This window comes from Euprymna scolopes, chromosome 46 (assembly GCF_053919585.1).
Source record: "Euprymna scolopes isolate OS-2025 chromosome 46, ASM5391958v1, whole genome shotgun sequence".
Taxonomy (NCBI): domain Eukaryota; kingdom Metazoa; phylum Mollusca; class Cephalopoda; order Sepiida; family Sepiolidae; genus Euprymna; species Euprymna scolopes.
Window position 1 is genome coordinate 64,669,519 of NC_136527.1, and position 13,306 is coordinate 64,682,824.

The following is a 13,306-nucleotide window of genomic DNA, read 5'->3' on the forward strand; positions in this document are numbered from 1 at the left end:
TATATATATGTATATATATATGCACACACACATATATATATGTATATATGTATACAGAATATATATATATGTGCATACACACACACACATATATATATATACATACATATATATATATATATATATATATATATATATATATATATATATATATATATATATGCACACACACATATATATATACATATATATATGCACACACACATATATATATATGTATACAGAATATATATATATATATATATATGAATACACACACACATATATATATATATATATAATTTTCACTATACTGATTTCACTACACTGAAGAATCGCTCGAAAATATGTACTTGTAAAAAATGTTTTTTAAAAATTTCTCTCATTTCAATGCATATTATAAATATTGAAGAGTTAATATTTATAAAGTCGTTTATATATATATATATATATATATATATATATATATATATATATATATATATATATATATATATATATTCAATTATTTGATTTTTTTTTTCAGCTTTAATAAATGTTGAAATTTCTATCGACCTACATTTATGTTTTTTTGTTTTTTTTGTTTTTTTTAGTTTTCGTAACATGAAATATGGAGGGGTGTAAGAACACATGAGAAAATTATTTCCTCGAATATATTTAACGAAACCTACTTTTATTATGTAAGTTTTTTCATAATGAATAAGTATCGAAAATTTCAGGAAAATATGACGAGTATTTGATTTTTGCTAGATTTTCCAAACATTGGTATGTCTACGGCTTCAAAAACGTCACTACATAGGAACGTTGTTTTAAAGCGTCGATAATGTAAACACGATTTTTCTTTCGCATTTTCATTTTTGTATGCTATACAAATTTAAAAAAAAATATTAGGAGTTTATTTGAAACTTTTTCTTTTGAATGGTAAAAAAGTTAGGATAATAATACTAAATTAAATTACAGTTATATCGCGTTATATACGGCGATGGGCCCCGATAGGGTGGGGTTTAACGCTGTAGCGCGCGTTGGAGGTATCTAGTTGTGTGTGTGTATGTGTGTGTGTGTGTGTGTGTGTGTCTCTCTCTCTCTCTCTCTCTTTTTTCTTTTTTTACATTAATATAGATTTAATCCGATATATGTCCCCGCTCCTTTCAAAGGAATACCATAAAATTAAAATAAATTTATTTTAAAATTGGAAATGGGTCAGTAGTGTTGTCCAAATGGTTATTTTTATTTATTTGTTTATTTATTTATGGAAGGTTTTCTGCGGAGCTGATTTCAGTGTCGCCATCTTGAATTTCACCAGGACTCCCTTGAACGTATACCTTATGTAATACTTCGCAAATATTATCGTGTTAGTGTTACGTTGTTATTTACCTTTTTCCAGTCTGATAAGTAATACGAAGGACGACTGTATGCAAGTAAGTTTAATGCATAATAAGTTTTTTGTTTTTATTTTCTGTTGTTATTTTTTAAGACCATTTTTTAATAGACAGAACTATTTTCTTTAGGGAAAATGTCAACGCCTGGAGATAACTTTTCTAATCATTATGAAAATCGAAAAATATTGAGTTACCATAAATATTTATGCGAATATTCTTTGTCCCCATATATATATTGTCCCCATATATATATTAGGCACCGCCAAAAATGGCCGAAAAATCAAGTTGTTGTTGTTTTTTAAAACGAAATTACATTTATTAAAATCCATTATTTCTGAGTAACCTTTTTTTTTCCAGAAAGATAAAACCCTGAATTTTATCATATAGAAAACAGAATAATGTAAAACTTTTTCTACTATTTTTAATTAGATTTTAAATGTTAAATTTTCCCCAAAAGTTAACAATTGACATTTTTTGTCTTGCACAAAAAACGTACATAAATATTTAAAAACAAAAGGTTTTTGAAATAATTAATTTATTTATTTGTTGTCTAACTAAGATTTAGGATGATTTTCTATGAGAATATGCAAAAATATTATAATATAAGTACCTGGATTTCAAATAATTCCACTTATTCATATAGGCAACCAGTTACTTCGAGTCTAGATCGACACTGTTTACGTTTGTATTCGATAAAAAGCAAACTATGGAAGACTAAACAGGCCAAAAAAACTTATTTTTCAGTAACGAAAATTTCAATGTATTATTAACACTGAGGCTGGCCAGTACCAGATGGGTGACCATTTGTATGAGTTTGGTTTTTAATGTGTATGTGTGTGGGGGCCAGGCTCCCCAAAATGGGGGAGGGGCAATTTAAAGCAGAATAAAAAAAAATATTTCAGCGTGTTTGGTCCACCGTAGTCGAAAGGCGGCAAACGTTTTCAAACGGGATCGAAAAAATGATGCTATTTTTAACACAAAGGGCACAATATTTATCGAATTTTTTTTTGTATCGATTCTTCAAAGCATGCCCTGTTTAATAATGGTCATGTATTATTCGGCTCGCTAAAGAAAAAGTGTTAATTTATTTATCAAAGATTTTAAAATGGCTTTTTTCGTATAAATATTAAAAAAAAATTTTTTTTGTTTTGCTTAACTTAAATTAATTATTTTACTTAACATATTCACCGAATTTCACACTTCAAAACTCAAAAGCGGGGTAATTAAACACAATCGAAATTCTGATATTCAGACGTCAAAATAAGGTATGCAAACAAGTTTTTTTTAATCTATAATCCCGTCCCTTACAACAACATAATATGTTTTGTTCGGTTTCAGATGATTATTTTAAGCATATTTGTACCACCTCAAAACAAGGGGGAAGTTTGTAAGTAAAAAAAAAATATATATATATAAATATCGTTTATGAAAAATAAGTACACTGTTATAAAGTTCATTCTTCTCTTAATAATCGCTGAAAATTTCGTATTGATCGGATAATTACCTGATTTTTGGTAGATTTTTAAAAAGACGGTCCGTCAAAAAGTACTTAACTGCCCCTGCCCCCTCAGTTTTGGCGGTGCCTAATATATATATAAATGTATATATAAAACTTCAAGTGTTTAGACCCAAAATTGGCAGTGGAATTTGGTAGCGTCTGCAAAGGTCAACTCTTTCATCTTTGACCTCATGGCAGCCAAATTTTCGCCCAAAACTAATTTAAAAGCTCGCTGCATGTCTGAATACCTTTTATGTAAAATTTCAAATGTTTAGACCCAAAATTGGCTGAATAGTTTTCTAGAGATTGTCAAGGTCAAATCTTTTGAACTTTGTCCCATTGGCTGCTAAAATTTTCGGCCAAACACCGATTAAAAAGCTTGCCTTATGTTTGAGTACACTTTATGTAAAATTACAAATGTTTAGACCAAAACGTCGCTGTGTAATTTGGTAGAGACTACAGAGGTTAATTGTTTTTTTTTTAAATTTGAACCCAACTTTGACCTCTTAACATTTATTGTTTTCGGCTCAAATCAAATTGAAAAGTTTGATTCATGTCCGAGTAACCTACATCTATAATTTCAAGTGTTTAGATTCAAAATGGGCGAGGAGTTTGGTAGAGTTTTTAAAGGTCAAATCGTTGAACTTGACCTTTTGACACCCAAAATTTTGGCTGCAAAATGATTAAATTTTTTTCCCCAAATCTCAATACTCCTTATGTCAAATCTAAAGTCTGTAGACTGAAAATTGACAGAGTAGTTTGGTAGGGAAATGCCCAGACAATCACACACAGACAATTTCACTATTATAGATATTAGTGATAGGATGATTCCAAAATTTTCCCCCGATTCCAATACAATTACCGATTCTATTCCAAAATTTCGATTCCGATACGATTACCAATTCCGATTCTTTTAAAATTTATAAATATTTAATTAGAAATATGTTGTTTTTTGTAAATTTTAAAATTTATTCATAAGCCCCGATAATTTTAACGTGAATTTTTTCTGAAATGTTTTCCTTGTAATTGATTGAAAATTGAAAGACAACAAAAGATTTATTTTGAATTTTAAAACAAAGCCAGATTTTATCAGTTTGTTGTTAGTGTACAACATGCTACTTGAAAGCTTCCATGAACAGTTGAAAATAGTCGACGATTTGAAGCTAAAATAAGAAAACGATGTAAGAATAAAATATTTAACAACACCCACTCCCTTTTTTTTAACGAACTTCTAAATAATAATGTTACTATTTAGAAAAACATTTTTAATATGCAGAGGGTGTGGGTTTTGTTAACTATTCAGTGCCTTCTCTCTATGAATGAAGTGAAAATTTTATTTTAATTATAAACAATCGGTGGGTTATTAAATTGATTTGCTTTGCTGTAAAAAGAAAGAAAAACATAATCGAGATGCAAATAATAATAATAATAATTGTAGATTAACACTCTCAGCTTAATCTCCATTTCAAAATGAAATATTAAATCTATAGGTGATTATGTGTAAAACCCTTTAAAAAATCTTGATGGAAAGAAAAGCAATCATATTTAGAGTGGAAGATCAGTTTAGAATGTAAATTTAGAGAAAAATAATCATCACTTCTGGCCCATTCTGATTCTTCATGGATGTTAACTCGATGCCATATTAGTGGGTAATTGTTACGGCTTTACCTTATCATGTGCTACAAAAAAAATAAATTTCTTCGTTTTTTTTCTCTCTTACTTCCCTCTCGGTCCTGCTCTAAGCGAGTCTGTTGACCTACTCAAAAAATCCCAAAGCTTCATCATGAAAAGTTTCAAGAAAAAATACATGATTAAACCCAGATCTCCAACTTCCAATGTAGACCCCCACTCCAGAATGTGCTGCTGCCATTGCGCACAGAAATCACTTTTTCCATTGATTTCAATGTAATAGATGTACTGAGACTAAAGCCACGTTCAGGATCTCAGGCAACCACTGTAAAAAATGTGATAGAGTGCAAGAGAGTTGTATGCTCAGTCCGTCAATCCAAACTAGCTGAGCAGCAGCTTGGTTCCCACCAATTTTGGCAAATAGCAAACATAATCCTGAACAGAAGTGTGTGCTCTATCCCAACTATCATCAATGGACCTAAGGTAATCTCGTCAGCATCAGACAAAGCCAAACTCTTTGCCATAAAGTTTGCAGCTAATTCTACCTTTTGCGACCAAGGCCACCAATCTCTAATATTTCCTCCTATATCAGAAAACGTGCTATGTGATATACAAATATCTGTACGTGATGTTGCCAAGCCAATAAAAACCTTGATTCCAGTAAAGCAACCAGCCCTGACAGTATTCCATGCTGATGGCACTACCATTTATGGTAGCACATCTAAGACCGTAAATGACTAAGTTCTCTCCGATTCTCTCTCCTCTGATCTTGAGCACATGGTACAATGGAGAAAGAGGTAGCTTGTTACTTTTAATGCATCTAAAACCAAGCTTTTATCTTTACATCATCAACGCTCTGATCCCCATCTGGTATCAATTGAAATGAATGACTTTCGTCTTGGGGAGGCCTCATGTTTTAACGAGCTTCTAGGTTTGACCTTTACTCCTGATCTGAAATGGAACACATACATCAAATCTGTTGCCAAGGTCACTGAAAAAATGGTGGGATCCTTCTATCGATCAAGTAGATGTTTCACTGCTGATGCAATTCTCTGTCTATATAAGGGCCAGGTATGTCCAAGGATGGAGTGCCATTGCCACATCTGGGCAGGAGCTGCTAGAAAGGACTTATCCTGCCTTGATAGAGTTCAAAAAAGACTTCATAGCCTCGTAGGAGATGTCCTTTTCTCTTTCCTGCAACCTTTTTCTCACAGAAGAGATGTAGCGAGTCTTTGCTTTATCCTTATTTTGATGGCAAGTGCTTGACTGAAATTCAATCTTTGGTCGCCCCTCGCAAAACGTTCACAAATTTCATGTATATTTTTAACTTTTTTGAGAGAAAGATACAATAAAACATTAACAATTTCAGAGGGTACGGTGGCTAGACAAAGCGGCTCCAAGAAAAGAAAAGTTCCCCATTCGTTTTAACTGTGAACTCTCATCTATACATTTGGCAAGTAGATGCGAAAAAAAACTTAAACATTTGATCAGCCTTCAGACGGCATCTGGCACCTATAAATCCCTAATTCTAATCATAAGTAACAAAATCTAAGAAACTTTGATGCTAAAAGTTTTTCACGCGGAAGCATTAAAATTCACAAATTCATTTCAACGTTTTGTCCATTCCTTGTCATATTTGTCAATGCTGAGTGAGGGAGCAGACAAAAACCCGGAAAAAACTGAACTGGACAAAGGCATTAACCCATAAAATAGATAAATTAATCATAAAAAAACAACACTTTATTTTTATTTAATTAGCAATATATTAGCTTGATATTATTTTTCTTGATAAAATATTCATTTTTAAACAATTATTTCGATACCTTGTAAATAAACTGCATTCTTGTAGAGTTTACCTAGTGAATTTTCACAAAGTTTCAAGTTTTGTTTTGTTTATTTTAATACAAAAATTACATCTTATTTGGATGTTATTATGATCTATAGAGTTTAATTTCACTAATAGTTTAAAAAACAATGAAGATTTATCATTAATGCAAGCAATGGAAAATGAAATTTAGAAAATATTAAAGGAATCGATTTTGCAATCGGAAATTAGGCACACATTTTTCCAATTCCGATACCCACAAAAGTTCTGATTTTTCCGATTTCCGATTCTGATTAATCGTCTCAACAGTAATAGATATATAGATTACATGTAAAAAACTCGGTTGTAAAAGTGAACACACAATTACGTTTTGGCAAAATGTGAGTGTCATTAAAAATCTAGTGATATTTCATATTTTAATGATGTTCACAGTTTTGTCATGTTTTTCATTAAATACTTGTATTGCCAGTCGAACTTACGATTGGTGAATTGAATTCTGTACAGTGTGAGACAAAACCGATTTTTCTGATGCAGAAATAAATAATTAAAAAGCCGAATGAAAAGCAGCTTTGTTCTCTTGATTGTCTCAAATGCAACTAACTATTGTTGAAACTTAAATATAATATAATTTTTCTTGCTGTTATTATTATTATTATTATTATTATTATTATTATTATTATTAATAATATATTAATAAGATAGCAATGTTTCTTATTACATCAGCTTAACTATGTTCTATGTATAATTAATTTTTATATTGTAAAATGTATGTGGCTGTTTTAATTTCTCTCAGGGTATAAAGAAAACTAAAAGAAAACTCCTTTCTTTATCCCAATGACATATTTTAAAATAAACTTATACGCTTCCTGTTGTTGATTTTTATTTGTATTAGATGTCAAAATATAATTACGCTTGTCGCTACGACTGTTATCATTTTGGGCACCCCTTAAAAGGAAAATGGAATATTTCAAATGGCTAATAAACATTTGAATTTAATAAAACAAAAAAAAATTGGTGTTACTGAAAAGGAAAAATCTCGCTAACCACCAAAAACTAAAACAATATGGCGGCTTTTACTTTTCAGTTCAAACATAATTTTTCATAAAAAAACATCAAATAAAATAGTGGATTACTATTTAATCAATTTATTTATAAAAAGTTTTTGATTTTTGTCAAAATTAAACAAATTCTTTTATATTCCCTCGGAATACAAATGGAAGACAAATAACTTATTTGTTTATCGATTTCATTTTACATATTAAGACAAAACAATTTGTAGAGCTGGATTATCCTCACATTTAAAACCAGCCTTGTATCTAACTCTGCCTTCTACACATTAAAAAAATAATTAAATTAAAACGAAAATAATTTTCTCACTTTTTTACTTGATTCTGAACGTAAAAAATAAAAGAAAACAACTCTACTTTTACTTTCACAACTAGACCCCAAAATTATTTAACAAAATATCATAAAAACGTTTTTATTTTAATCTATTTCGGGCCATCGTCAAAATGTAGTGTTTTGTAATGGATGGCTGGGACCATCCGATACATAACTGTGAAAAAAAAACTGCTTTAAAAAAAATAATAAAAGATTTGAAAGGTGGCCATCGAATATCGATTGTCCACCAGTCGAAGCGGCAAAAATAATTACGTCGTAAACAGAGAAATCGGACGACAGTGTTTTTGTTTACAAAAGTGAAGGTTTGTGGGGAGACGCATTTTTGGCTGAAACGTGACATTCCTTGCACTGCAATGGAAGATCGGAATGTCATGAAAAGCTAGCACGAGGTTGGCGACGCACATGTATAAACAAATTCAGTAGTCGGTCAGCTGAAGAGAAATGGGTTACAGTGTCTCTGGGTCAGATGCAGCAATGCATTTGTCAACGAAAACTGAAAACGTTACCGGGAAATGCGTGATCCATTATCGATAACAGAGTTGATCGACCAGTGGCATGGAAAATTACCGAGCAAAAACTCATGCCAATATAAAGAGGTGATTTTTGGAGTCCAGCAGAGAGAGAGAAAGAGAAAGAGAGAAAGGAAAGAAAGGAGCAGAAACGTGCGTTGTCGAGAGCATAACGTCTTTCCCCCCCTCTCCATCACTGAATGATAAAGAAGTAAGCCGTACCGTTAAAACTGTGAACTGTTAAAAATCTTTATGTACAGAACGAGAAAAATATTTCTAAAATAAAATATATTTTTATACAAAAAGCCAGCGTGTCTTACGTCTTGATTGGTATGCTGAGTTATGTCTGATTTTTGTGTGAATGTTAATTTTCTTTCAGCTGGCAACATTGTTATGACAAGCGGTTGACAGCTGACGGCAAGTAAGAGAAAAAAATGCACGGTCAAGGGGGAAATAACTCTGCTGTCTTGGCCGTTACCATGACAACCAAAGTCCTAAACAAACTAGACGATCAATAAAAGTCGGCTGCTAGGTTTTGTTGCAGCGGGGAACTTACTAACTATGACCATTCCCAACCTGGGGTCCTTGCGCAATGTAACAAAACCTAATTGGTGCCGTAACGACTCCAAGCAAGTGGTAAGACTTGGCTTAACAGGCGTTGGAAAGAATGCGAAAATTCTTAAGGGGACCAGTAAACTGATGATAGGTAGTCCCGAGGCAATCACATATAGCTTAATGAAGTAAGAGACAGGCAAAAATATGCCGTAGATTACGTAAGAAAGTGTATTTTTTTTTTAGAGATGCATGAATGTGGGATATATCTGCTGGATCTTGGATAGGGGAAGTTCAAGAATCCAAGCAAGGAAATCCGAGTGAATCCGTATGAGAGAAAAAAAGGTATATCTTGATAGTTAAAGCCAACCAAGAAGATTGGTTATGAGCTTTGGTATGTTCCATATAAGATAGTTATAGAATTAAAAAAAACAAAGCCATACTTGATAAGACTAACCATGCGGAAAGGATCAGGACATTTTTGTGACGAAGGAAGTCGTCTATTTCGAGGGAGGTGGAAACCTCTAGTCTGCGGCATATGGGTGGCTGGAAAGTAGCTGATGTGAATCATAGGTAAAGACCCTGCACCCAAAAAGTAAATGCCAAGAAGATCAGAAAGGTTCTGATCTTATAAAAATATAATAATTGTGCAGTCGGCCGAGGAGGGCTGACTGAAAGAGGTTTTTTTTTAGCCTGATCTTTCCTAGATGTGTGTTTGTGTAAATGTAGAAAAAAATGTACTAAATTTAAAAATGCATACATTTTTTTTGTGAAATATGGAAGGGAGGGATGTTACATGATAAGGGCTGTCCCCTTTTCATGTAAGTATAAAAATAGAGAGATTTAGTTAAAATGAAGTCGATATAGCATAGACGAAATTCGAACCTCGTAATTTAGGTTTAGAAATAGATTATGTGTGAGAATTAAAGAAAGGAATGTAAAACAAACGATTGTTTAGAATAGAGATAAAATAGTTTCAAGAAAAGAATGTGCACTGTCAATTATGTTATGAAAATTCAATTGAAAGAGTGCAGCTACAAGATAATTTAATAAACATGTTTTTAACATATTGGAAATATAGGTTACTGAGTATAGGTTAAAATTCCTTTTGTAAAAAAAGGAAAAGTTTTGGACACGTATGTCCAGAACACGTGTGTATGACGTCATGGAAAATAGAAAGTTTTAGAGATAGTTAGAAAAACTTTAGAGAAAAGAAAGGAGAAACTGGGAGAAAGTCAGAGAGGGTCTGAGGATTCGAACGTCTAGAAGCGAGACGGTTACTTTGAAACTTAATATGTGAAGCTTTGAATTCTTGATGATGAAAATCACGGCCAGTCGTGAGAAGAAATAAAACCATCATGTGTTTTTGTAGACGTCATCTTTGTGTTGTGATTCTAAAAAAAAGGTAAAGTGAAAATTGTATTATATGTCTATATATCTGTGTTATAAAATGTCTTGACATACACATCTCATATCTACAATGTGAATCTACATCTCATATTTACACTAAGACTGTCTGAAGACTGTCTACACAATGTCTGAACACTATCTCCTCATTTTAAGCGCTTCTCATATCAACACTTCTAAGTAACGAACATTTTAATATAAATATGAATCTCATAAAACGAACAATCTCTAACAACATCCCTCCCTCTCTCTCTCTCTCTCTCTCTCTCTCTCTCTCTCTAAGACTCTAAGACTCTAAGACTGTGCTTCTCTCTCTCACAACAACATCCCTCTTAATAAAACTCTCACTAAGACTCTCTAAAACTCTCTTAATAAGATTATAATAATAATGAAACCCCTATATAACAGTAGTATCTGTTCTGATGCTAAACTTCACTTTTTCTGCCCCCTGTAAGTCAAGGAGAAATCCTTCATAACTGGGACAATTTTTATTCTTGTTCCTATCTAGAGTCACGCTTTTGGGGGAGCTGGATTTTCCCCACATTTAAAACTGGCCCTGTGTCTTACTCGGCCTTCTGAACAATAAAATTAAGACAAAAAATCTTTTTCTTAATCTTATTTTAAAATATGTCATTGGGATAAAGAAATGAGTTTTCTTTTAGTTTTCTTTATACCCTGAGAGAAATTAAAACAGCCACATACATTTTACAATATAAGAATTAATTATACATAGAACAGAAAATACACGAAAATAATTTTCTCACTTTTTTTTACTTGATTCTGGAAGTAAAAAATAAAACAAGAAAACAACTATAAACAACAGCTATAAAAGCTAATGTAGAACAAATTATTTCATTTTTTGTTTACTTTATTTCGAAAATTCCATTTTTGTTTACTTTATTTCGAAAGTAAAAGTAAAAAAAAAACAACCAGTGTTTTTACTTTTACAACTGAATTATGGGTTGGGATGAATCAGATGATTAGACTACAAAATTACATTAATCCATAAAAATTAAAAATTAAAATTGTTTATATATTTTTTAATTGGAATTCATTATTGAGATGAGTATTATTTATTAATTTATTTATTGTGTGGTGGGACAAAAACTATGTAATAGTTGAGAATGCAGTGAGGAGATTTGAAGTTCCTATCCTGATGAAGGCCAAAGAAATAGTTGGTGGAAACGTAGTAAAAAAAACAATTAAAAAAGATGAGGATAATAGTCCGCAATTAAAATTGTTTGTTTATTTCCTGAATGTTTAATTAATAAAAATGTTCAAATGCAAAAAAAAATCCATTGAATAAACATTTTGAAATATTGGCAAAACTTATTTTAAGCATTAGAAAACTTTTTTAATAGTTGGCTTATGTGATCAAATAGTGTTTGCTAATGTGAGGGTTGATGTTTCTAATAGCTGTGGAATTTCCACGGGTATTGCTAGTATTAGTATTAAATATTATAAAATCTCAAAAATATAACATTGTTTACATTTCAGCCAGAAATAAAATAATAATGAAAGTAACATTTTTACATTGTTTTTAAACAATAAACAAGAAAAAATAATAGAAATTACTTGTAACTCTGTTGATATGCCGTCTTTCTTTTATTTACAGATTCAACCCTTGATAACACATGATGGTTTCTAGTTCAGCAAAGAAGAAAAATATCTTGTATCTGTTTTAGATAAATGCTGCCATTCTTTTGGAATTCTGTGTAAAAATGTGAAATCATTTTGAAGAGAAAATATATTTAGTGCAAGAGAAACTCTTTGCAAAAAACAAAAAAAAAAAGATTTTTATTTTAGTGAATGTAAATTAGTAAAACAATACTGTGCGGAGTAAGCAGATTTAAAATGTTTTCTAACACAAGCATTAACACACTCGCAGTAGAGAAACGCTATTCTTGTCAAGTTTGTGGAAAAACATTTTCACAAAATTCTCATCTAATAAATCACATTCGAATACACACAGGGGAGAAACCATATTCTTGTAAAATTTGTGAATCTGCATTTTCAGAGAATTCTTCTCTAAAACAACACATGCGAATGCACACAGGAGAGAAACCTTATTCTTGTGAAATTTGTTCTTCTTCATTTTCAAGCAACTGTAATCTAAAAGACCACATGCTAAGACACACACAAGAGAAAAGCTTTTCTTGTCACGTTTGTGGTTTTGCATTTGCACGAAGTGGCAGTCTAAAAAGGCACATTCGAACACACACCGGAGAAAAGCCATATTCTTGTCACATTTGTGAGTCTTCTTTTGCACAACTTTATCATCTAAATTTGCACAAACGAACACATACACGAGAGAGACCATTTTCTTGTAATATTTGTGAGTTTTCATTTTCAGACAATTCAAACCTAAAAATGCACATGCGTACACATACAGGTGAGAAACCATATTCTTGTCAAGTTTGTTTATCTGCATTTTCACGTAATTCCTCACTTAAGAAACACATGCGGAGACACAAAGACGTTAAAGTCTTGTAAAGTTTTAAGATTCGTATTTGCAAAAGAATTTAGAACACAGAGGAAGCATAATGTTGTTAACTTATCAAGTCGGCACTTTCAAAAAAAAAAATTATTTACAAGGACGGTGATATGGGATAACGAAAAGAAAGAAGCAATATTAGTAAAAGGGTTAGGGTTCTAATGATGATGAGTTAAATAAAGCTGTTAAATACCACAGTTTTATGTACGAAATGGAAAGAAACTGGATTCTGAGGGTGATCTTCATCGGCCCATTACATTATAGAAGAAAACGAATTTCAAGGACTAGTAAATATATCCAGTGAATCAAGTGCCAGAGAGATTCAGAGACAGCTAGAATTTTTAAAATATTTCTCAGTTAAAATATAAAAGATAGCAGGTGAACGTCTGGAAGTCTGTAGAATACGGCATCCCCACTTGAACAAATGTTTAAAAAATAGCAGCCCTTTTATAGGCATCTATTTCCAAATGAGCTTTAGGATACAAATTTAACACATAATAGAACCAAGTGTTAATCTCAGAAGAGAGATTTTTGATTTCTTCAAACTGATGTCAGTAAAATATAAAAAAAGAGAGACTTTGAATATCTACAAGACACCATTCCCGTGTCTAAGGTCTTTTTGTTTAAGAGTTT

The 13,306-nt window shown here is 31.5% G+C and overlaps 1 long non-coding RNA gene across 1 annotated transcript; it reads left to right on the top strand.

Annotated features, from left to right (window-relative positions):
* Positions 1-1,261: 1,261 nt before the first annotated feature.
* On the top strand, positions 1,262-12,931 carry LOC145270630 (uncharacterized). Its single transcript, XR_013865479.1, has 2 exons — positions 1,262-1,397; positions 11,795-12,931. It is a non-coding gene; the product is annotated as an uncharacterized LOC145270630 (long non-coding RNA).
* Positions 12,932-13,306: the final 375 nt, after the last annotated feature.